The sequence below is a fragment of the Macaca nemestrina genome, chromosome 14 (genome assembly GCF_043159975.1).
Source record: "Macaca nemestrina isolate mMacNem1 chromosome 14, mMacNem.hap1, whole genome shotgun sequence".
NCBI classification, from domain to species: Eukaryota; Metazoa; Chordata; class Mammalia; order Primates; family Cercopithecidae; genus Macaca; species Macaca nemestrina.
Window position 1 is genome coordinate 178090 of NC_092138.1, and position 24828 is coordinate 202917.

Sequence of the window (24828 nt, forward strand, 5' to 3'; positions counted from 1 at the left end):
CGGGTGCCTGTAGTCCCAGCTACTCAGGAGGCTGAGGCAGGAGAATCACTTGAACAAGTGGGGCAGAGGTTGCGGTGAGCCTAGATCGTGCCACTTCACTCCAGCCTGGATGAAAGAGCAAAACTCTTGTCTCAAAACAAAAAACAAAATAAAACAAAGACAAAAACAAAAAAAACTAAAAGTAATTCACCTGTTTTTCCACTTAGGTACTCCTTCTGTTTTAGGAGGATGAGATTTTTGAATGTTGACTAATGGCCCCCATTTTTATGTTTTAATTGTGAAACATACATAGAAGTTCATAAAACAAAAAAGCACTATTTAAAGGAAAATGAAAAGTTCAAGGAATGGAATGGTGCCAGTCCCTTGGTATCCTTTTTCCGCCTCCCCACCCAGAGGTAATCATTACCCTGACTTTTATGGCAATAATATCCTTGATTTTCTTGGTAGTGTTACTGTCCAGCTATAATCTCCCCAGTAAAGTAGTTGTGCCTGTTTTTGAACTTTATGTACACGAACCCATGTTGTATATTCTTTTGTTCAAGGCTATCTGCTTGTTGTGTGGCCTGTGTGTCTACATCTCATTCATTTTCATTGCTGTGTGGTTCTCCAATGAGATGCTCTTTGACATTTCATCCTGCTCCCTGCCCTTCCCTAATCAAATAGACCTTCTGCCTCCGTGTCCCAGGGACGGCAATATAACCACGGAAAATCAAATTAAAATTATTTATTATAATTATTTCAAAAGCCCACATCCTCAAGGATTTAAACAAGGGATTTATAACAGGGTTTCTCAACTTCCACCCTACCGACATGTTAGACCTAATGATTCATTGTTGTGGGGATGTCCTGCTCAGGGTGGGATGCTCCCTGGGCTCCACCACTAGGTGCCAGCAGCATCCACGACCCTCGAGTTGTGAGAACCAAAATGTCTCCAGACATTGCCAAGCATCCCCGGCGAGGCAGAGTCACCCCAGATGACAGCTGCTGTGAGAAGAAGGAAAGGAAAAAATCACGTGGGGAAAATTCCGACTACAGAAGCAGCCTGCCTGGAAAGTTACGGCAACGGGCAAAAATGAAACAACCTTGGGGGGAAAAACCCTCAAGCTGCACCTGCACACACGTGAGCAACTTCGTACAATGAGTGAGGAGCTCCCACGAAAGAGTTTCCCCCCTTTTTCAGGCATATACACCATGGAAAGCTGCACAGGCCGGGAGGGGACTTACCTAAAACAAACCCACAGTTACACAAACTAGAAAAGCGGAATTCGTGATGGCCTAGAGACCACAGCTGCGTAACAGAAGGGGAATTGCACAGACAGCTTTACTGATAAGAGAAGTGACTCAAACTGCCACAGAGATGAGAAGAGTTTCTGATAAAAGCTTTTGAACTCAGCTGTAACCCAGCAGTCCACCGGGAGTCCTCTCTCTGCTGCAGAGAGCGTTTTTCCTTTCACTCTTTTTTTTTTTTTTTTTTTTTTTTTTGAGACTGAGTCTCGCTCTGTCGCCCAGGCTGGAGTGCGGTGGCGTGATCTCGGCTCACTGCAAGCTGCAAGCTCTGCCTCCCGGGTTCACATCATTCTCCTGCCTCAGCCTCCTGAGTAGCTGGGACTACAGGCACCACCACCACACCGGCTAATTTTTTGTATTTTTAGTAGAGATGGGGTTTCACCGTGTTAGTGAGGATGGTCTCGATATACTGACCTTGTGGTCCACCCGCCTTGGCCTCCCAAAATGTTGGGATTACAGGCGTGAGCCACCGCTCCCCGCCTTTTCTTTCACTTATTAAACTTTTGGTCCAGCCCCACCTTTGTGTCCATGTTCCTTAATTTTCTTGGAGGTGGGACAAAGAACCCAGGGTACTTGTTCAGTCGATGAGAAACTGCTGCGTTAATGTGCATTGGCGAGACTGTAACAACTCATTTAAAGGACTACATATAGAACCAATCAAAGTCACTTCAACCGCATAAAATTCCTCTAGATGAGAAATTAAGACAGTCAGAAAGCAACACAAGGCTTGAAACGCTGGCGAGGGCCTGTGAGAAGGGCTCCATAGTCTGCCCCCAACCCAGGGCTGGGCCCTGGGGGTCAGGGTCAAATGACAGAAGCTCCATGTGGTTGGGGACCTCGAGCAGAAGACAGGCATGCTCCTCATGCCCAGGGCACATGTTCTCCTGTGCCCAGCAGGCTGGGAGAGCAATGCTATGTTTGGGCAGACAGATCCAAGACGGTCTCAACAGAGTTTCCTGTAGCCCAGAGAAAGCTGGGAGCTACTGAATGTTTAGTGAGCACCCAAGGGCTGGGACAACATCGCACAGAGAACTGGAGATCAGGAGAGGCCTAGCAGCTGGGCCAGGGAGGACACAGCAGGGACCTGCATGAACCCATGTTTTAAGATTAGACTAAAACAAGGATGATGATGGCACCAAGGACAAGACACCACCCTCCCCCAGTGAATTAATTCAGTATAAGCTTCTAAAAAATTAGACACAAGCGGCCAGGCACGGTGGCTCATTCCTGTAATCCCAGCACTTTGGGAGGCCGAGGCAGGTGGATCACAGGGTTAGGAGATGGAGACCATCCTGGCTAACACAGCAAAACCCTGTCCCCACTAAAAATATACAAAAAATTAGCTGGGCATGGTGGTGGGCACCTGTAGTCCCAGCTACTCAGGAGGCTGAGGCAGGAGAATGCTGTGAACCCGGGAGGCAGAGCTTGCAGTGAGCTGAGATCCGGCCACTGCACTCCAGCCTGGGTGACAGAGTGAGATTCTGCCTCAAAAAAAAAAAAAAAAAAAAAAAAATAGACACAAGTCCAAGAGCAGGGAAGATTCCAGACTGACTACTAACATGATTCCATGGCTTGGCAGAAGGGAAGCTTAAGAGAAAATTATTAAAAATTTAAACCAGAACAATTAGTCAAGAAAAAGAAATAAAGGGCACCCAGATTGGTAAGGAAGAAGCAAAATTCTTTGTATCTGCAGATGACATGCTTTTGTATATAGAAAATCCAAAGAAATAGACACACAAACACAAACCAAAAACACCTATTAGAGCACATAAGCAAGTACAAGTTTGCAGGATACAGGATCAATATACAAAAACCAATTCCATTTCTATTACTAGTAATGAACAATACAAACATGAAATTAACACTGTGGCTCATGCCCACCGTCCCAGCACTTTGGGAGGCTGAGACAGGAGACTCACTTGAGGCCAGGAATTGCAGCCTGGGCAACATAGTGAGACCCCATCTCTACAATATATTTAAAAAGTTAGCCAGGTGTGATGGCCCATGCCTGCCTAGCTACTCAAGGGGCTGAGGCAGCAGGATCCCTTGAGCCCAGGAGTTCAAAGCTGCAGTGAGCTGTGGTCATGCTACTCCAGCCTGGAAGACAGAGGGAGACCCCGTATCCAAAACAAGGAAAAAAAGAAAGAAATTAAGAAAACAATTCAATTCAATCAACAATAGCATCAAAAAGAATAAGACAGTGAGGAATACATTTAACAGAAGAAATATGAGTCTTGTACACTGAAAACTATATAATATTTTTGGAAGAAACTAAAGCAGAATTAAATAGAAAGACATGCCATGTTCATACATTGGAGGACAATATCATCAAGATAATAATCCTCTTCAAATTAGTCAACATAATCACTATCAAAAAGCCTACTGCTTTCTATCCAGAAGTTGAAAAGTTTATCTTAAAATTCATATGGAAATGCAAGAGATCCAGAATACACAAAACAGGTCTGAAAAAGAACAAAGTAGAAGGACTCACATTTTCACTCTAAAGCTATAGTAATCGAGATGATGTGGTACTGTTGTAAGGACAGACATAGCAATAAATGGAATAGAATTGAGAGTCCAGAAATAAACCATTACTTTCAGGATCAATTGATTTTCGACAATGGTGCTAAGACAATTCAATGAGCAAAGAATAGTCTTTTAAAGTAAGGATGCTGAGGAAACTACACACATCCACACGCAAAATAAATAAGTTGGACCCCCCACTTCACACCATATACAAAAAAATAATTCAAAATGTATCAAAGACCTAAATGTAAGAGCTAAAACTGTAAAACTCTTAGAGAAAAATATAGGTGTGAATCTTTGTGACTTTAACTTAGGCAATAGTTTCTTAGCTGTGACACCAAAAGCACTGGCAATTAAAAATAAACAAATTGAACTTCATCAAAAGTTTAAAATCTTGGTTGGGGGTGGCGGCTCACGCCTGTAATCCTAGCACTTTGGGAGGCCAAAGAGGTGGATCACCTGAGGTCGGGAGTTCAAGACCAGCCTGGTCAACATGGAGAAACCCTATCTCTACTAAAAATACAAAACTAAGCCAGGTGTGGTGGCACACGCCTGTAATCCCAGCTACTTAGGAGGCTGAGGCAGGAGAATTGCTTGAATTTGGGAGGCGGAGGTTGCAGTGAGCCAAGATCACGCCACTGCACTCCAACCTGGGCAACAAGCAAGACTCTGTCTCAAAAAAAAAAAAAAAAAAAATTAAAATTTTGTGCGACAACACTAATAAAAAGTGAAAAAAGGACACAGAACGGGAGAAAATATTTGCAGATGATATATCTGATAAACAACTTGTTTCTAGAATATATAAAGAACTCTATATAAAGAACTCCACTAAACAATAAAAGGGCAATAAAAATGAGCAAAGAATTTGAGGAAACATTTCTGCAAGGAGGATATACAATGACCGGTGAGCACAAGGAAAGTTATTCAACATCATGCACCATTAGGAGAATGAAAATCAGAACTACAGTGAGATACCACTTCCTACCTCGTAGGATAACCATCATTTTAAAAGACAGACAATAATAAGTGTTGACAAGGATGTGGAGAAAATTGGAAACCTCACACGCTGCTGGTGGACACATAAAATGGTACAGCTGCTTTGGAAAACAGTCTGCCAGTTCCTCAAAAAGTTAAACAGAATGACCATATGGCCTAGTAATTCCACTCCTAGGTATATACCCCAGAGAACTGAAAACATATGTCCACTCAAAAACTTGTACAAAAATGTTCATTGAAGCATTATTCTAAATAGCCAAGGAGTGGAAGCAACACAAATGTCCATGAATGGCTGAACAAATGGAATACCATTCATCAATAAAAAGAAATGTTACAATATGGAGAAAGCTTGACAACACTATGTCAGGCTCACAGCCACGTGTTGTATGATGCCATTTATATAAAATACCCAAAATAGACAAATCCATAGAGACAGAAAGCAGATTAATCGTTGCCGGAGGCTGAGGGCAGAAGGAATGAAATTACAGCTGATGGGTATGGAACTTCTCTTTGGGGGGATAAAATGTTTAAGAATGCAGCCATAAAAAAGAACGAGATCATGTCTTGCAGGAACATGGATGGAGCTGGAGGCCATTATCGTTGGCAAATTAACACAGGAATAGAAAACCAAATACCGCATGTTCTCACTTAGAAGTAGGAGCTAAATGATGAGAACTTACGAACACAAAGATGGAAACAACAGGCACTGGGGTCTACTTGAGGGTGGAGGGTGGAAGGTGGGAGGAGCAGGAGGAGCAGAAAAGATAGCTATTGGGTACTGGGCTTAATACCTGGGTGATGAAATAATCTGTGCGACAAACCCCCGTGACACGAGTTTACCTACGTAACAAACCTGCGCTTGTAGCTCTGAACTTAACATAAAAGTTGGGTTTAGTTTTTTGGGTTTTTTTTGTCTTGTTTTGTTTCAAGATGGAGTCTAACTTTGTCACCCAGGCTGGAGTGCAACAGTACAATCTCAGCTCACTGCAACCTCCACCTCCCAGTTTCAAGTGATTCTCCTGATTCAGCCTCCCGAGTAGCTGTGACTACAGGCGCCTGCCACCACGCCTGGCTAATTTTGTTTTTGTATTTTTAGTAGAGACGGGGTTTCACTGTGTTAGCCAGGATGGTCTCGATTTCCTGACCTTGTGATCCGCCTGCCTCGGCCTCCCAAAGTGCTGGGATTACAGGCGGGAGCCACCGCACCTGGCCAATTTTTGTATTTTTAATAGAGACGGGGTTTCACCATATTGGCCAGGCTGGTCTCAAACTCCTGACCTCAAGTCATCTGCCCGCCTCAGTCTCGCAAAGTGCTGGGATTACAGGCGTGAGCCACCACGCCCCGCCTGTATTATACACTTTAAAAAGATGAATTTTATTGTAATCAAATAATATTTCAATTATTCTTTTCTCAAAGTAAGCATTAATAGTAACTTTTCTCAAAGTAAACAATAATAAATAAAACACACACACACACACACACACACTCACACACACACAAATATGTGACATTTCTTGCAAAGCCAAGTTGGTACTCTGAATACCATGCTGGCTACCATGCTGGCTACGTCTGTATTCCACATCTGCCCGTTCTGGTGCGTCCCCTATTTTAATCTTTAAATTACCTTCTCAATGGTCTTAGTGGCACTGCCCATCCTCAGGGTTCATATGTTGGCCACTGTCTCCTCTATCTCTATCTGTGGGGTTCCCTAGACTATGCCAGAAGCACTTTTGGGGATGTCATGCACCCTGTCATCCCATAATTCTGAACTTTATAGACTGTGGTATTTTTTACACAAAGGCAGACTGTCTTTTTAGCCCTTTCTCTGAAAAAAAAAAAAAAAAAAAGGCAAACCTATTCTTATTCATCTCTTTGCCAATGATACCTAAATCTGTATTTCCATCTCTGTCCTTTGGTTCATCTTTAACTATTCACAGGAGCATTCAGAGTAAGCTACTCTACCATTAATTTTTCTTTTTTTTTTTTTTTTTTGAGACAGAATCTTGCTCTGTTGCCCAGTCTGGAGAGCAGTGGCACGATCTTGGCCCACTGCAACCTCCACCTCACTGGTTCAAGCAATTCCCCTGCCTCAGCCTCCTGAGTAGCTGGGATTACAGCCCACGCCACCATGCCCGGCTAATTTTTTTGTATTTTTAGTAGAGACGGGGTTTCACCATGTTGGCCAGACTGGTCTTGAACTCCTGACCTCAGGCAATCCGCCCACCTCGGCCTCCCAAAGTGCTGGGATTACAGGCGTGAGCCACCGCGCCCGGCCTTTACCATCACTTTTTATGCATACTTTATACACTTAATAAAACCAAATCATGACCAGAGCCTCTCTACCTTTCTGTCACTAATGATGGCCTTTATTTTCATAGCTTTTTACAGTCAATGCATTTTCACGTGATCTCATTTCACTCCTACAAGACTCCTAACAGGGTGATGTTATTGCTATTCCCATTTTACAGATGAGGAAACTAAGCCTCAAAGAGGTGAAGTGATACAGCTGGAATGTAGCAGAGACGGCTCCCTCTCTTCCAGTCCCAGATAGCCAATCGGTCACCAAGGTGCAGATGGTGAGACTGAGGACAGAGTGGGCAGAAGCTGACCACGGAAAGGGTCTTCTGCGAATTCCTCCTTTGTAGTATCGCCCCAGCTGGCCCTTTCCGACTGTGCCCTAACCCTCACTACCCGGTCCTCAGGCTTTAGCAGCACCTGGCTCACCTGGAGGGGCTGTTGACAGGCAGCCTGCTGGGCCCCACCCGCAGAGTGTCTGAATCACCAGGCCTGGGATATAGCTTGAGAATCTGCATCTCTAGCAAGTTCCCAGGTAATGCTGATGCCGATGCTGCTGGTCACGGAGCCACGTCCTCAGAAGCACTGATCCAAGCTCTCACCGCCAGGCACTTGGCCCTGCATCTCCGCGCCCATCCATTCTGCACACCATTGCTGGCTTTCTCCCCAACCAGGTTACGAGTCTGAGGACTGAGTCTCATTTATCTTTGTATTCTTTCTGCCTCATGAGTTACCCCACACAAACTTAGCCAGTGAGGCTTCTCACAGTCTGACCTGAACCCTCATCCTGAATTCAAATCACTGCCCTGCTCTGACCTTCGGCCAGTCACTCTTTTGGACCAGGCACGGTGGCTCACACCTGTAATCCCAGCACTTTGGAAGGCTGAGGCGGGGGGATCACGAGGTCAGGAGATCAAGACCATCCTGGCTAACATGGTGAAACCCCGTCTCTACTAAAAATACAAAAAATTAGCCAGATGTGGTGGCAGACGCCTGTAGTCCCAGCTACTCGGGAGGCTAAGGCAGGAGAATGGCGTGAACCTGGGAGGCGGAGCTTTCAGTGACCAAGATCACGCCACTGCACTCCAGCCTGGGCAACAGAGCAAGAATCCATCTCAAAAAAAAAAAAAAAAAAAAAAAAGAATGCCGCTTTTGGCCGGGCATGGTAGCTCATGGCTGTCTTCTCAGCACTTTGGGAGGCCGAGGTGGGTAGATCACCTGAGGTCAGGACTTCCATACCAGCCTGACCAACATGGTGAAACCCTGTATCTACTAAAAATACAAAAATTAGCCAGCCATCATGGTGGGCGCCTGTAATCCCAGCTACTCGGGAGGCCGACGCAGGAGAATTGCTTGAACCCCGGAGGTGGAGGTTGCAGTGAGTTGAGATCGTGCCATTGCATTCCTGCCTGGGTGAAAGAATGCCTCTTTGTGGGCATATTTTGAGCATTAAATGAGACCAGAATGTTGAACGGCTCAGCACATCCAAATGGACAGTAGGTGCTCACTAAACACCTGCTATTATTATTTCCCACTCTGCCCTGGACTGTGGCATGCATATTTTCCCGCTATCTTTACCCATAACATCCCCTCGGCCTGGACTATCTGCTTCCCTTAGCCCCTTCTCTCTAGCCAAATCCTTTCACCCCTTTCAAAACTTACCTCAAGTCTAACCGTCGAAGATTTGTCCAGCCCACAGGGTCCTTTCTCTCTCTGAAATTCGGGGCCCTTGGCTACCTCTGTCACTCATTCATCCAGAATCGCACGCTGCCTTAGAACAGTCTTTTCACGACTGTATTTGTTAATTGTCACATATTTTCACCTAACCTGCAAGGTCCTTGAGTTCGGGAAGCTCACACAATGCTTATCTGTTAGGGCCCATGACCCCACCCCAAATCTCAGGGAATATTTGCTGAATGAAATTTGTGTCCTTAACAGAAACACCAGAGAATTAAGGTATTCCATTGTATGCCATGAAAAAAGTAACAAGCAATATGAGTATATCTATTTTTAAATGTTTCGGCTTCAGGGTTTGACTGTATTGGCGTTAGATCTGTTCTCCGCAGGCCTTGGATGTTTTTTCTTTAACGTGAGTTTCTTGGCTGAAATGAAGTGGGGTTGCCACTCTGTAGTGAAACCTGTAACTGAGCCATTCAAAATAAGTGAATTCTGTGTGGGGGAAAGTTGAAAGCCAGCTTTGGGAACTTAGATTTTTTTACCTCCCAGATTTAAAGGAACGACTCTGCCCCAGTGAGCTGTTCACAGATGGAGACGGTTTCACCGTGTTGGTCAGGCTGGCATGGAAGTCCTGACCTCAGGTGATCTACCCACCTCGGCCTCCCAGAGGGCTGGGAAGACAGTCACGAGCCACCGTGCATGGCCAAAAGAAGCACTTTGTTGTTTTTTTTTTTTTTTTTTGAGACGGAGTCTCGCTTTGTTGCCCAGGCTGGAGTGCAGTGGCGCGATCTCGGTTCACTGCAAAAAAAAGTTCACAGATGGAGCTGTGAACTTTTGCTTTTGGTCTACATGATATTTACCCCCATTCCTCATGAGAAAGGGCAGAAACAAGGTGGAATAAATGATTTCCAGCATTCTTTGCATTCCTGGAACAATGTTGAAATAGATTATTTTCCTGAGGAGACCATTATAAGCAATTGGACTTGGCCACTGCAGAGTAAGACTTTTGCATCCAAAGTTATTTAATTTTTGCTTATTGTTATTGCTGCAGAAACATTTTTGAATCCTATCCTTTCCCTCCACTCTCATAAATTTGGCTGAAACAGCTGCACATAAACATTGGACATGGTTCCAAGTCTGTCACCATACCCAGATGTTCCTCTGCTCCTCTCTGGCTGATCCTAAGCCTCATCTCACAGAGGAGCAGGAACTCAGGACCCCAGCACCTTTTCTTTTGTCAGTCATTTTCTTGAGTACTTATAATGACTAAGGTTTTACATTCATAATCTGGATTTTTATTGTTATTGTTTTGAGATGGAGTCTAACTCTGTCACCCAGGCGGGAGTGCAGTGGCGCTATCTTGGCTCACTGCAACCTCCACCTCCCAGGTTCAGGTGATTTTCCTGCCTCCGCCTCCCAAGTAGCTGGGAGTACAGACGCTCACCACCATGCCCAGTTAATTTTTTGTATTTTCAGTAGAGACAGGGTTTCACCATTTTGGCCAGGCTGGTCTTGAACTCCTGACTTCAAGTGATCCACCCGCCTCGGCCTCCCAAAGTGCTGGGATTACAGGCATGAGCCACCAAGCCCTGCCCGCATTCATTATCTTGTTTAATCCTTGAAGCACCCCCTGAGGAAGGTCATTTAATAGAGAACAGAAGTGAGACTTACAAGCCACCAAGGGGCTAGACGATGCAACCCAGAAGTGAGGGCCTTTGGCTATCTGGGGGTGTACATGGGCAATTGGTGTACAGGAGACAGGAAGGAGTTGGGAAGATAAATTCCACCTCTTCCGGGAGCCGTAACCCTCCTGGAGAAATCCCCCTTGGGGAGAGAACATCCACTGGTGGCTCACTGCGATGCTGTGGCCAGTACAGTACTGTCATGCGGTGTCCAGAGTTGGTTCCTTCCAGTGAGTTCTTGGCCTTGCTGACTTCAAGAATGAAGCCGTGAACCTTCCTAGTGAGTGTCACAGGTCTTAAAGGTGACACAGACCCAAAGAGTGAGTAGCAGCAAGATTTATTGTGGAGAGCGAAAGAACAGAGTATCCACAGCGTGGAAGGGGACCCCTCTGGTTTGCTGGCTGGGGTGGCCAGCTTTTATTCCCTTATTTGTCCCCGCCCACGTCCTGCTGATTGGTTCATTTTGCAGAGTGCTGATTGGCCCATTTTACAGAGTGCTGATTGGTGCGTTTACAATCCTCTAGCTAGACACAGAGCACTGAATGGTGCATTTACAATCCTCTAGCTGGACAGAAAAGCTCTCCAAGTCCCCACTGGACCCAGTAAGTCCAGCTGGCTTCACCTCTCAATGCCACACTAACCAGCATCTTTTCTTGCCTTACAGCTTGTTTTCCCTCACCCTCTTGGCCCTAGGTTTGTACCCCCCAAACAAAATACCAGCTCTTTAATCAAGACTCCGGCTCCTCTTTCTTGAGGACCTGGGTAAGACAGTTATTTTATTTTCCCAATTTACACAATTGAGTTGCTGTGTAAAAATGGCTCATTGAGGCATGAAGAGAAGAATGAGCCTAATAACATAAACTACAATTCAGAAAAACATCCCAAACATGAGCCGTGAGGAAGAATCTCTTGTGAATGCCAAAAGGAGTCTGAGTGGGTGAAACAAACAATTATTTCACATACTACACAGAAAAAGGAAAATCAAGTTCGACGCAGTCCCTAGTGTACTGTCTTCTATACAACTTTTCTTTTTTTTTTTTTTTTTTTTTTTTTGAGACGGAGTCTTGCTCTGTCGCCCAGGCTGGAGTGCAGTGGCGCGATCTCGGCTCACTGCAAGCTCCGCCTCCCGGGTTCACGCCATTCTCCTGCCTCAGCCTCCCGAGTAGCTGGGACTACAGGCACCCGCCACCGCGCCCGGCTAATTTTTTGTATTTTTAGTAGAGACGGGGTTTCACTGTGGTCTCGATCTCCTGACCTTGTGATCCGCCCGCCTCGGCCTCCCAAAGTGCTGGGATTACAGGCTTGAGCCACCGCGCCCGGCCTATACAACTTTTCAAACTGCCAGGCGCGGTGGCTCACGCCTGTAATCCCAACACCTTGAGAGGCTGAGGCAGGTAGATCACAAGGTAGGGAGTTCAAGACCAGCCTAGCCAAGATGGCGAAACCCTGTCTCTACTAAAAATACAAAAATTAGCCAGGCGTGGTGGCAGGTGCCTGCAATCCCAGCTACTCGGGAGGCTGAGGCAGGAGAATGGCGTGAACCCGGGCAGCAGAGGTTACAGTGAGCCAAGATCGCGGCAGTGCACTCCAGCCTGGGTGACAGAGTGACACACAGTCTTTAAAAAAAAAAACAAAAAAAAAACTTTTCAAACTTCTGCTTTATTTCTACACAAGAAAACTCTGAGCTCTCCAGTGGAACAATTTAGGTTTTAGGACAAGCACAAAATCATGCTTTGCAGTATGCGATTGTGTCACCAAAACCAAACTCCCACTTCTCATACTAAAAACAGGTAGTTTACTTTGCTGCCAAGAATCTTATAAAATCGTCCCAAATTTACAAATGTTATGCCAGGAGAAAAAGTAGAAAAGTTTATTCACAAAATTTCTTTTTAAAGCATCTCTATGGATAGCACATAAAACTCAATGGCTTAAGATGTGGAAAAGCCATTACTATCATATGCGTATGAGCAGATATTTTATAGCTGGATAAAAATGCCCGTGTCCAAAGTATGAATCAACTTTTGGCATATGTGTAAGTCAAGTTAGGCCAGGCGACATGGAGCAACAAATAAACCCTGAAACAGTGCCTTTATAAAGTCTGATGCAGTTGAGTGACCGCTTCCATACTGCAGCTGTGCCATGTAAAACGAGTGTCTGCCGAGATCACTGCAGCACAGGAAGAGGCGGAGGAGGCACGCAGCTCTTAAACACCTCACTTGGAATGACACATTGAGCAACAGCAGAGGAAACGTGAGGACAACAGGCCATCGCGTCTGCCCGCGGTGCATGGATGAGGGAGAAGTATGAGTGACTTTGCTGTTGCTACCAACAGGACCCCATGCCTTGGGGGAGTGTGTGTGTGTGTGTGATTAAATAACCAGGAGATGTGATGTGCCTTGGCAGTGCAGCCACTGATGGATGTGGATGGGGTCTGTGCTCCATGTGCAGTGTGAGGGGCGCTGCCACAAAAGTAAGAGAAGCTGCATCTGAATGTCAACCACATCTCGGGTTGTCCTCTGAGAACACCTAAGGACAACAGCATGCTCCCAACCTTGATTCAGTATTTAAGAAAATGAAAATCACGTGTAATCCACATGCTTGTAGCTCTCTCTTCAGCGTGTTGTGGCAAGACACTGGTACTGCACAGAAAGTCAATCACTGAGACAGTAAGTATTGCCAGGGAAGAAGGCTTTAGTCAGGTGCTACAGCTAAAGAGATGGGAGCTCAGCCTCAAATCCATCTCCCTGGATTAAGAGCGGAGGTAGCAGCGAACAACGTGAGCCTGCATGGGAAAACAGAAATGAGGGAGGGTTAAGGAAGAGGAGTTGGTCCACAGGAAGCAGGTGGTGGGTTAGGCAGTCATGACCTGTGAGGGGTCTGAAGTCTGATTTTCCAGATGCTGCAATCTGGTGAGTTTCCGTTCCTTGATGTTTATCTGGGAGGCCTGATGATCGGTTTCCTGAGAAAGAAACTCAGATAAGACAATTGTAACTTTCTCAAGTTTTAAGACTGAGAGAGGCGGTTCCCAGCATTCACTGGGGCTCACTTCCTTGGACTCTTTGGAGGCAGAGCTCAGAAATACACATTTTAAACAAGTTCTGCAGAGATTTTTATGCACACCAGTTTACTGATAGGCTTGGAAAACTTTGCTAAAAATGAATACATGAAAACATGAGATGTCAATTGCAACGGGCAATGGAAATGAATTTGAGTTTAAAAGTTCCTCTGTTGTGAAAAAATTTCAGATGGTAACTTTCTTTCCAACTTATATGCTCCTTGAGCAATAAAGTTTTCAGCGCTGACATCGGCCAAGTTTCCTGCCTTTTATGGTGAAAACATTAGTGACTCCACTTCTCCAAGTGCGAGGACAAAGATCCCAGTAATCTCTCCAATTCCTAGCACCTCCACAGAGAACGGCTGTTGTCAGATGGAAATAATTTCATTAGCATAAGTGGATGCGGAGTTTATAAACGCAGACGCATGTGTTTCATATTCTCCTATTTATTTACACATTCTGTAAACACACGTATACACAAAGTCACATGGATGTTTTTAGGGCAGTGCCTGGAACACTGTACACGTGGGAATGCCGCAGTTGTTGCCTTCAGGGCTTTTTGCTCAGGTGGCAAGTCGGTTACTGTTCAGAGGATCTCAATTACCCCATTACCACGTTTCTCAGGTGAACACGTGCCCTGCCGCAAGTCAGGCTCTGGAACTTTCTTCAACTTCCTTTCTCTCTTCGAAAAGGCCTACCCCCTTAGGGCACTAATTTGTTGGAAAAGTAATTCGTCCCCAAATATTCATGGTTTCTAATATATTAATATCACAGCCTTCTCAAATAACATGTCTCTAAATCCACAATACTCAAAGTTAATGAAGAGAAGTTCAATCAGGTTGATGAGGAGGCTGGATTGTACACTCCCTTCTGCCAAACAAAAGGCCTTGGACACACCTGGGATCCAGTCAGAATGAACCTGGTTCTGGAAACACAAGCTTGCACAGCGTAGGGAGAGGTGGGTAGAAAAGGTGGCAGAGCTGTGTGTCTCTTCTGAGCCTCCCCCGGAGACTGAAATGGACCCAAATGTTATCTACCTCATCAGAAACAGCTGGTTAACAACTCGGTGTCTCCTGAGCTAAATCAGATGCTAAATGTGATGTGAGAGGGAGAAAGGGATTCAGGTAGAAATCACGCTTTCCAAAGCTCTCTTTATTTAAATGCTCTGCTTTGGTCCAGGGACTGTAGGATCTTGTTTTCTCTCTCTTTAAATTTATTAAAACTTTTTTTTGGCTGGGCGCGGTGGCTCACACCTGTAATCCCAGCACTGTGGGAGGCCGAGGCGGGTGGATCACAAGGTTAAGAGATCGAGACCATCCTGGCCAACACGGTGAAACCCCGTCTCTACTAAAAATATAAAAAACTAGCCGGACATGGTGACGGCGCCTGTGGTCCCAGCTACTCGGGAGGCTGAGGCAGGAGAATGGCGGGAACCCGGGAGGCGGAGCTTGCAGTGAACTGAGATCGCGGCCACTCACTCCAGCCTGGGCGACAGAGCGAGACTCCGTCTCAAAAACAAACAAACAAACAAACAAACACCTTTTTTCTGATAGTGAAAGCAAAAATAATAGCTGTCTTCTGCTGAGTACACTCTGTGCCAGGCACATGCTAACTCCTTTATGTTACCAGATGAGAAAACGGATGGCTAGAGCTGCCTCACGACTGAACAGCTAATTAGTACCTACACCAAGATCGGAACCCAAGCCTATTTACTGGAGAGTGCTCCCCTAAAATCCATGTGCTTCCCAGAACCTCAGAATGTGACCTTATTTGGAAATAGGATCATCCCAAATGTGAGTAAAATGAGGTCATCCTGGAGGAGGGAGGGCCCCTAATCTGATATGCCTGGTGTCCGTAGAAGAGGAGAAGAGACAGACACACGAGAATGTCGCCTAATGATGGAGGAGGCAGTGACTGGAGTGAGGAGGATGCTGGTAACACCAGGAGCTAAGAGAAAGGTGGAGCAGGCCCTGTCAACCACTAGATTACAGGCTTGTAGCTTCTCCCACTGTGAAACACTGCATTTCTCTTACAATCTGCCTGGCTTAAAAGTAACCAAAACGTATTGTTTCAGCGTTTTCCAGGCTGGAAGTCTGGAATCAAGTTACCGTCTCCGTTGTTTCCTACTTGGTTAAAGCTCAGGCAGCCGGCCATCTGAAGCCATGCACCCTGCAAGGTGCTTAGCGGAGAAACTTTGGAAAACAAAGAATTCGCTGAGTGCTCAGGGTCCCACGTTCCAGAACCAGCCTCTGTAGAGTGTGTATTTTCCAGTTTTCTTCACTTGCCCCGAAGGCCATTCTGTCCACTTCCACCTTTTAAAAATAGTAGCAGCTCTCTGATTTATTTTCTTCTTTTGTTGTTTGATCAGCTGTACTCTTTATGGGACGTGCTTTTAAAAGAGTGAGAACCGCTGTAAACTCCAGAATCCTGGTTTTCATCACCACCGCCACCATCCTCCTCTCCTTCTCATCACCATCACCATCATTAGCTGGCTGGAATAGGTCCAGTTGAATTGAGACGTGCCCCCGCCACAGTCTCGGACTCACAGCTTTGCACTGAAAACGGAACCACAGTCTCTGATGAGACTGCCCAGAAGATGGCAGCGTGGATCACAAAACCACGGCATCCATCCCCACGGTACCACGCAGCCCCAGCCCGTGGATCCTGGTGTAACCAGAAGGCCCTGGGCCCGGGCCGTGGTGAACGATCCTGCCATCGTAGCCGGGCGGCCCGCCGCCCTGGTGAGGCCGCTGGGAGTGAGTATTTCCGCTCCGCGTGGTCCTTTCTTCTTGTGAAAGAGAAAAACATTGAACTATAACTTTAAGCTCTTCATTTGTAGAAAGTTACAGTTCAGACACTGGAGAATTTTGTCACCAATATTTCGAGGTATCCACTCTAATCTCTATATTCTGTCTCCTACTTACCTGAGGGTTTTTTTTTTTTTTTTTTTTTTGAGACGGAGTCTCGCTCTGTCGCCCAGGCTGGAGTGCGGTGGCGCCATCTCCGCTCACTGCAAGCTCCGCCTCCCGGGTTCCCGCCATTCTCCTGCCTCCGCCTCCCGAGTAGCTGGGACCACAGGTGCCCACAGCCGCGCCCGGCTAATTTTTTGTATTTTTAGTAGAGACGGGGTTTCACCGTGTTAGCCAGGATGGTCTCGATCTCCTGACCTTGTGATCTGCCCGCCTTGGCCTCCCGAAGTGCTGGGATTACAGGCGTGAGCCACCGCGCCCGGCCACCTGAGGGGTTTAAGGCATCTCAGTATTGTGGATAAAAGAAGGAAGGGCTGAGAAAGAATTAAATAAAAGTTCAGAAGGAGCAATGAAGCAGAATACCAGGATCGTTTATTTAATGCTTAATAGCTGTGGGATCCAGGCATCCTCAACCCTCCAGTTTTTTCTTTCTTTTTTTTTTTTGTTATGGGCATTAATATCTGTTGCTGATTCTGCACTGTTTACCACAGCTCAAATGAGAAAATGACTATTGAAACTGTAAGATAGTATTTCTATCGTTAAATATCCTCTGTATGATCTAGCAGTGATTCTCAAACATGATCAGAATCACCTGGATGGCTCATTAAAACGGATTGCTGGGCCCGGCGCGGTGGCTCACGCCTGTAATCCCAGCACTGTGGGAGGCTGAGGCGGGCAGATCACAAGGTCAGGAGATCGAGACCATCCTGGTTAACACGGTGAAACCCCGTCTCTACTAAAAAATACAAAAAATTAGCCGGGCACGTTGGTGGGCGCCTGTAGTCCCAGCTACTTGGGAGGCTGAGGCAGGAGAATGGTGTGAACCCGGGAGGCGGAGCTTGCAGTGAGCCCAGATCGCGCCACTGCACTCCAGGTTGGGCGACAGAGCGAGACCCTGTCTCAAAAACAAACAAACAAAACAAACAGACAAAAAACATGAATTTCTGGGCCCTACCCCATCATTTCTGATTCAGTAGGTCTCAAGAGGAGCCAGAGAATTTGCAGCCCTAACAAATTTCCAGGTGATGCTGATGCTGCTGGTCCATGGAGGACACTTTGAGAACCACTGGTGGAACACCGTGTCTACTAAAAATACAAAAAGTATCCAGGCATGGCGGCGGGTGCCTGCAATCCCAGCTACTCCGGGGGCTGAGGCATGAGAATTGCTTGAACCCAGGAGGCAGAGGTTCAACAAATCTAAGAGAATGTGTTGCTTTCAAGCCCTTCTGTAAGTCTTGGAACTTCCTAGGTGACTTTCTTTGTTCCTCCCCCCAAGGTGGAGTCTCACTCTGTCACTCAGGCTGGAGTGCAGTGGTGCTATCTCAGCTCACTGCAAGCTCCGCTTCGCTGGCCTTGGCCTCCCAAAATGCTGGGATTACAGGCATGAGCCACCACATCTGGCCCCTAGGTGACTTTAATGCAAAATTAAGGATAGCATTTCACAAAATTAGGAAATGCTGTTTGTGTATGTGTGGGTGTGTTCAGTGTCTAGATGTACCCAAAGGTAACCATCTTACAGATCACGCCATTTCCAGTGGGTGTGGAACTTGCACAAGTGCGTGTTTCCCACCTTATGGTGTCTACATACCCCACTCACTGCCACGAGAACCTGGTGGTTACTGAATTGACGGTGGGATCAGTGTGGCCCGAGGCTTCCCTCAAAGGCCAAAGGAGAAGCTTACAGACCGCAGGACCTCCCTTGAGAATGTCACAAGAAGAGGTTGTGTTTGGTCACTGCTGGCCTTGCAGCCCCTTACTCGGGTCCATTTTCCCTCTAGGTTTATTTCTTGCTTACTGTCCATCTTTCTCCCTACCCCCCACATGTAAAAATTTAATGTGTCCCAACAACAGTGGCCAGCAAAGGACGGGCATGCAGCAATTGTGTTGAATGAATAGATAAACGTTGGCAGTGCCTTCTCTCCCCAAACACCTAAATGAATTTGTGAAGCGCATTTATGTGAGTCTGCTTAACACCTTCCAGAAGAGCTGTGAGGAAGGTTTCACATCGTTCCAGCAAAACACACAGTCACCATTATAAACTATAAAACCCAGGTGTTTGGGGAGGAGGCCCCAAATCCTTATTCACATCTTAAGCCAATCAAAATCCACATAATTCAATCCAGAGTTAATCAGTGTCAATGAACACACAATTATAGAACCAAAGCAGTTAGTGCTGGAAGGGGCCAAGAGATTCCCTAAGTCCCAGCACTCTCTGAGTGAAGAAGCGGAAGGCCCTCCTGACTGTGGCTGTGGAGGAGCCCGAGGGGAGTGAAGGGCGGGTCTCCCCTCCTAGGCTGGCGCGTCTGCTTCGCTTCTCTCCCGGACACCCCGAGAAAGAGAAGCTCGCAGTGATGCCCTCCTGCTAGCCCCATGTGGACATGATGCAAAGGGGAGTGTGAGGACCAGCGGCCAACTCCTGGCTCGCACAGAGGCTCATCCCCATCACTCTGTGGACCTAAAAATAACGTAACCTGCGTTTTACACAAGTCCTGGTTCTCCCTGACAGCATATGGTGGGATTTACTGGCTTCAGATTTTGCCAATGCACCTACATCTTCTACATGCTACAGATTCTGAGGTTGACACCGTAGGGACCTGTGCCAGCCTAACATTGTTTTTTCTTTTTTGTCTTTTTTTTTTTTTTTTTTGAGCCAGAGTCTTGCTCTGTCGCCCAGGTGGGAGTGCAGTGGTGGTGCTCTATCGGCTCACTGCAACCTCCACCTCCTGGGTTCAAACAATTCTGCTGCCTCAGCCTCCCGAGCAGCTGGGACCACAGGTGTGCACCACCACACCTGGCTAATGTTTGTGTTTTTAGTAGAGACCAGAGTTTCACCATGTTGGCCAGGCTGGTCTCAAACTCCTGACCTCAAGTGATCCACCCATCTGGGCTTCCCAAAATGCTAGGATTACAGGAGTGAGCCACCGCGCCCAGCCTAACATTGTTTTTTCTGATCCTATAACTTGTCATTTGGGTTTTGGGATAAAACCGATCATAGGTTTAGAAAGAGAGACTCAAGTGATGAGTAAGGAGCTGCCTTGAGAGCCTTAATAGACCAGGAAGATTTAACAGACCAGAAATAAAGGCTGGCTGGGTGTGCTGGCTCATGCCCGTCATCCCAGCACTTTGGGAGACCAAGGCAGGAGGATTCCTTGAGGCCAGGAGTTCAAGACCAGCCTGAGCAATGGAGAGCGATCCCCCTGTCACTATTAAAGTGAAAAAAGTAAAAATAATAATAAAATAAAAATAAAGGCTCAGAGGGGCCAGAAGCTCAGAGAAGCTATAAATGGAAGAAACAGAGGCAGACTATTAAATGCTCTCAAAGTCCAACCAGTCACAAGGCAGCGTTAGTAGAATTCACATCCCTTGAACACTGACAGTGCTGCAGCCAGCCAAGGGCTCATCTTTAGTGGCGTTCAGTTCCCTACCAAGCTGTGCAGTACATGATAGGCTGAACCACATAAAATTGCCATTTTTATAAGTCAAATGGTTGAGCAGCGACAATATCATTTGGTTCTAGGATGGATCATTCCCACGTTACAGACAAGGAGCCAGAGCCTCGGAATGGAGAAATATCCTAGCAGTAGTCACTGTGCTGGAAAATGGTGTAGTGGAAGGTTTTGAACCCAAATCTGATAGACTCCAAAATCCATTCTCTTTCCACTAAACTATGGGGCTAGGTAAGAAGGTGAAGCTCGGGAAAAGCCATAGGCAATTGCCCTGTTTGTATTGTACTCGATAACATTTCTTTTCATAACTCATAATCCTTTATTCTCCCTTTATAGTCATGAATAATGCACTTCAGGAAAACTGCAAGTACCATCTTGAAGGAGCCCTAAGTCCTGAAAGAACCACAAATGATTGTTTCCAGGTTATCAAATTTTAATAACATTGTTTTATGACAACACAACATCTATCCTTTTAAAGACGATGTTCCGAGAACTCATTATGCAATTATAAAATAATAAATCTCTTCACAGAGTGAAGAACCAAAGGCAGTTCCTCTATGTAGTAACACTCAGCATCTCCTGAAAAAAGTTTTTTAAATCCTAAGCATGCAATATTGCTTCTTCAGGCAAGAGTGGATGCAGCACAAAATAAGTATAAGCGAGGAACTGAATAAAACGTGGCTCAGAATGAATCTGATGCATATACGTGGCGCTCCTAACGATATCCTAGGGTGAGAATAGTCTTAAAGGTCGGTGATTTCTCCAGTGACTGAGATGGCAATGGCTTTTACGTACAAGCAAGTTGAATCTTCGGCACTTTCTCTTTTGTGTTCTCGTATCATTATTGACAGTTTTCCCTTGTTACGGGTTATTTAATTCTAAATGCGCACACTTGGTTTTGGAATTTAATGCATAGTCATAATTTTAAAAATCAGGTCATACATAAAAGTACAAAAAAAAAAAAAAAGCAAACCACCTCAAATCCCACTTAGTCTTACCAGAAATAGAAGATTTGATGCTAATTTTCCACAGATTTACCTTCGGGGCATACTTCAGGGCATACTGAAGCCACTACAGAAAGGAGGAGAAGGTGGCTGTGATGGATCTGGACACGTAATTCAATTTCATACAACAGCCACCCTGGGGTCTATTTGTGGATGATCTTTTGAGTTAACAAGTGGCTTGATTTCCCATCCCATACACTTGATTCATAAGCACACATGAAGAAAACTTCAAGTGCATTTCCCCCTCATTTTAATTAGGGCTCATGTAGAATATTTTTGCTCCAATTATAACCAGAACTACAAGTACCTCCCTCCTCAGCCAAAGAAGCAGTTACGAGTGCTCTGTGGTGCGCTCTGGTTCCGACCTGGGTATCGCCGCATTTCTTCCCCAAAGAGCAACCTCTTGTGAAGAGTCAGGCCGCTCTGGGTAAGGTGTCGTGGCAACGGCTTAAACTGAAGAAAGACAGTGGAGACAGACCTTTTCAAGCTTCGCAGACCTAGACTTACGTTCCATTCTGCTTTTAACCGTGGAGGACCCAAATGTGACGTGAGAAATTGCAATAATTTTATTCTCTAGAAGCATTGGTGAGCCCCTCTCCTGGAAACACATTAGAAAAGTTTTTACCCTTTGCCCTTTGCATAGATAGGTCCAAAGACCTTCCCAGGTGTAAATTTTTCATCTTGTACCACAGCAGAGAACAACAAAACCGTTGCACTCTGGCTGCTGAGCAAGTGGCTCAGCCCACTCAGGAGCCCAGGGACTCCCTCCTGCAGACCAGGCTTAGAAAACTGAGAGTTATCTACCACTGTGCATAACAACATTCTCAGAAACTAGTGCCAGAACCACCGTTTTCTTTATCTCACATTTTATGGGTCAGAAACTTGGGCAGGGCTCAGCTGGGCAATTTTTCTGTCCCATGTGGTGTTGAGTGAGATGTCCAACTGGCAGCTGGGAAGTCGAGGGAATCCACGGCAGCTCCGTTCGTTGGTGTGGTTGCAGAGACAACTAGAAGGCTGGACCTGGCTGGGGCCACGGCCCAGAGAGCCTGCACGTCATCTCTTCACCTTGGCCAAGGTAGCGCCATCGGAGTCCTTCCATGGTGGCTCAAAGCTGCCAGAGTAAGGATGTTCCAAGATGCCCAGGGAGGAGCAGCAAGGTTTCTTGTTAAGTTAGTTTCAGAAGTCCCAGAATGTTACTTCCACAAATTCTGCTGGCTAAGCAGGTCACTAAGTCCAGCCCAGATTCAGAGGGTCATGAATAGACAGCACCGTGAAATGGGAACAAGAGCAAAGAATGCGGCCATCCTTCATGTACATCACCTGTGCCAGGGTCTGCTGCTAGGGGAACCCAACCTAAAACACTTGCCTACAAGATTCTTCAGGATCTGGCTCCTGCCCTGTGTCTAGGGTCATCTCATGCCCTCACATTCGCCTCTGGTGCCTGACATGCCAGATTCTCTTCTGTTTTTCTAACACTCCATGTTCTATCTTGCTCCTATGCCTTTATTTAATTTACTTATTATATACAAAGTAAACAAAGAAATACACAGTATATATTGATGCTCTCCTCTGCCTAGAACGTCCTTCTGCTCCATCCTTGTTTACCTGCAGCTGAGCTCATCCCTAGAGTCCTCGACTGGGCTTCACCCTCTTCTTTCCAGTGAAGTCATGCACTTCCACCCTGCTCCTGCCTCTGCAGCATGGAACACGTCGATTTCCTCGTCAGTAAGTTCCTCTAGAGAAGGAATTCTTCTTTCCCCCACTTCGGTATCCTCATGTCTGATGATGGATGAATGAATTATGTGTGGCCCTAAGAACTCCAAGGCAAAAATATAAACAGTTCAGCAAATTGCTAAATTTTTACATTGATGTTCTCCTGCCATTTTTAAGGGATTTTCTTAACGTCAACCAGCTTAATGTAGGAGCTGGTCACCAAGCTGTCATGAGGCTGAGGGGGCTCAGGTGGGGAGATAATCTAATACAATTATTATTATTATATTTTTTTTTGAGATAGAGTCTTGCTCTGTGTTGTCCCACCCTGTGGTGTAGTAGATTGAGAGCAGAATTTGAGTTGAAGAGAGCTGGGCTCAAGTCCTTACTCGGTTCATTATTGTGTGACCAACCTAGAGCAGGAGGTTCTGGGGGAGATCCCACCAACAACGGGGGCTCCACTCCCCAGGGCATAGGGCGGAGGTAGAGTTGGTGGCTAACCTTCTGTTCTGAGGGCAAAGGGAGCTCCGGATCCTTGGTCCTGGAGGAACTGCAGAGGAACGAAACATGGCCCTGGACCTCCAGGGAACACACAGTGAGCTCAGCCCCACCCCAGAACCACACCTGTGGACGCTGGATGCTGAACCAATGCATACAGTGAAGGGAATTACGTGTGGGCCCCAAGCCAAAGCAGGACAGGCGGCTCAACCAGAGGACCTGCGCCAACATTCCATCCTGCATCGGTGCCCAAACAAAGACGCCTTCACCAGGGCTCCAGCTTCTCTGTGAGTTAAACATTAACTGGGGCTCGAGCCCCTGTATCCAGGAATGCAGTAAACACGACGTTCTCAGCCAGGGTCTGATACCCTCCTGAGGGCATCTGAAACGTGTGAAGGTGTTTCTGGCTGACCCGTTGGTCCTCAGGAAAGAGCATTCGCCAGCAACAGCACATGCTCTGCAGCTCACGGAAGAGACCCGCGCAATGAAGGCACGTCCTGACCAAATGCCAGCAGCTCCCCCTCGAGAAGGGCTGCTAGGGAGCCCCGGTGGTGTCCTGGGCTGCTGGAATGCAGAGGGGAGGGGCAGCCTCAGTATCTTGAATTCCAGTGAGCCTCACTTTCCTCATTTAATCTCAAGGATGCTTGCAAGAATCCAGAGATAATTACATTTGAGTCTTTTGTCGACTGGCAAATGTTATAAATATATCAATCATTGCAATGTGTCCTCCAGTGGCTCCTAAATGTGATGTCTTTTTTTAAAAAAATAATGAGGCCAGGCGTGGTGGCTCATGCCTGTAATCCTAGCAATTTGGGAGGCTGGGGAGGGCGGATCACTTGAGGTTAGGAGTTTGAGACCAGCCTGGCCAAGATGGGGAAACCCCGTCTCTACTAAAAATACAAAACTTAGCGGGGCGTGGTGGTGCGCACCTGAAGCGCCAGCTACTCCGGAGGCTGAGGTACGAGAATTGCTTGAACCCGGGAGATGGAGGTTGCAGTGAGTCTAGATCAAGCCACTGCACTCCAGCCTGGGCGATAGAGTGAAACTCCATCTCATAAATAAATAAATAAATAAGATAAAACTTACATGAAGTGAAGTGCACAAATCATAAGGTACAGCTCAGTGACTATGTCATACCTCGACACATACCCAGATCAGGATATGCAACGTTTGCATCATCCCAGAGAGTTCCTTCAGGCCCCTCTCCAGTCAGTACTCCCCTCCCAGAGGCAACCGCTCTTCCGAACTCTCCAGAGATGAGTTTTTCCTGTCCCTGAACTTCACGTAAGGGGAATCACCCAGCATCTCCTGTTTCGTATCTGGCCTCCTTTGTGAACAGGTCTTGAGGCTCATCCGTGTTGTTGCTTGGACCACTTGGACCAGCAGTGCCTTCCTTTTTATTGCTGCGTCATGACATACATCTTTTCTAGGTGGAAAGGAATTTTTAAAATCTCAAAATTACAGCAGAAGCTACAAAGAATCATTCCACCCTTTGCATGATTTCAGATCCTGGTCTCTTTACCGGCCTCGCTCCCACGCTGGGGGAATTACGTCAATTAGCTTTTAGCTGTGTTGGGTTAGGACCAGCCCGCTGTTCCTAACAAGGACGAGGGTTTCGAGAGGAGAGGCTTCTGTTAGCTTAGTATTTATGAGTCTACTTATCTGTTCTTCAAGTCAAAAAT

At 46.3% G+C, this 24828-nt stretch overlaps 1 long non-coding RNA gene across 11 annotated transcripts in view; it reads right to left on the reverse strand.

Annotated features, from left to right (window-relative positions):
* Window positions 1-11807: 11807 nt before the first annotated feature.
* Window positions 11808-24828, reverse strand: part of LOC139358256 (uncharacterized) — a 53692-nt gene continuing 40671 nt past the window's right edge. For 8 of the 11 annotated variants that reach the window (XR_011612956.1, XR_011612960.1, XR_011612958.1 and 5 more), the window contains 2 exons: window positions 16756-24572; window positions 16339-16443 (listed from right to left, as the gene is read on the reverse strand). This is a non-coding gene — a long non-coding RNA (uncharacterized lncRNA). Of the gene's footprint in view, window positions 16308-16338; window positions 16444-16755; window positions 24573-24828 lie in introns of those variants that run through there. The other 3 variants (XR_011612959.1, XR_011612954.1, XR_011612955.1) reach the window with 2 other exon arrangements.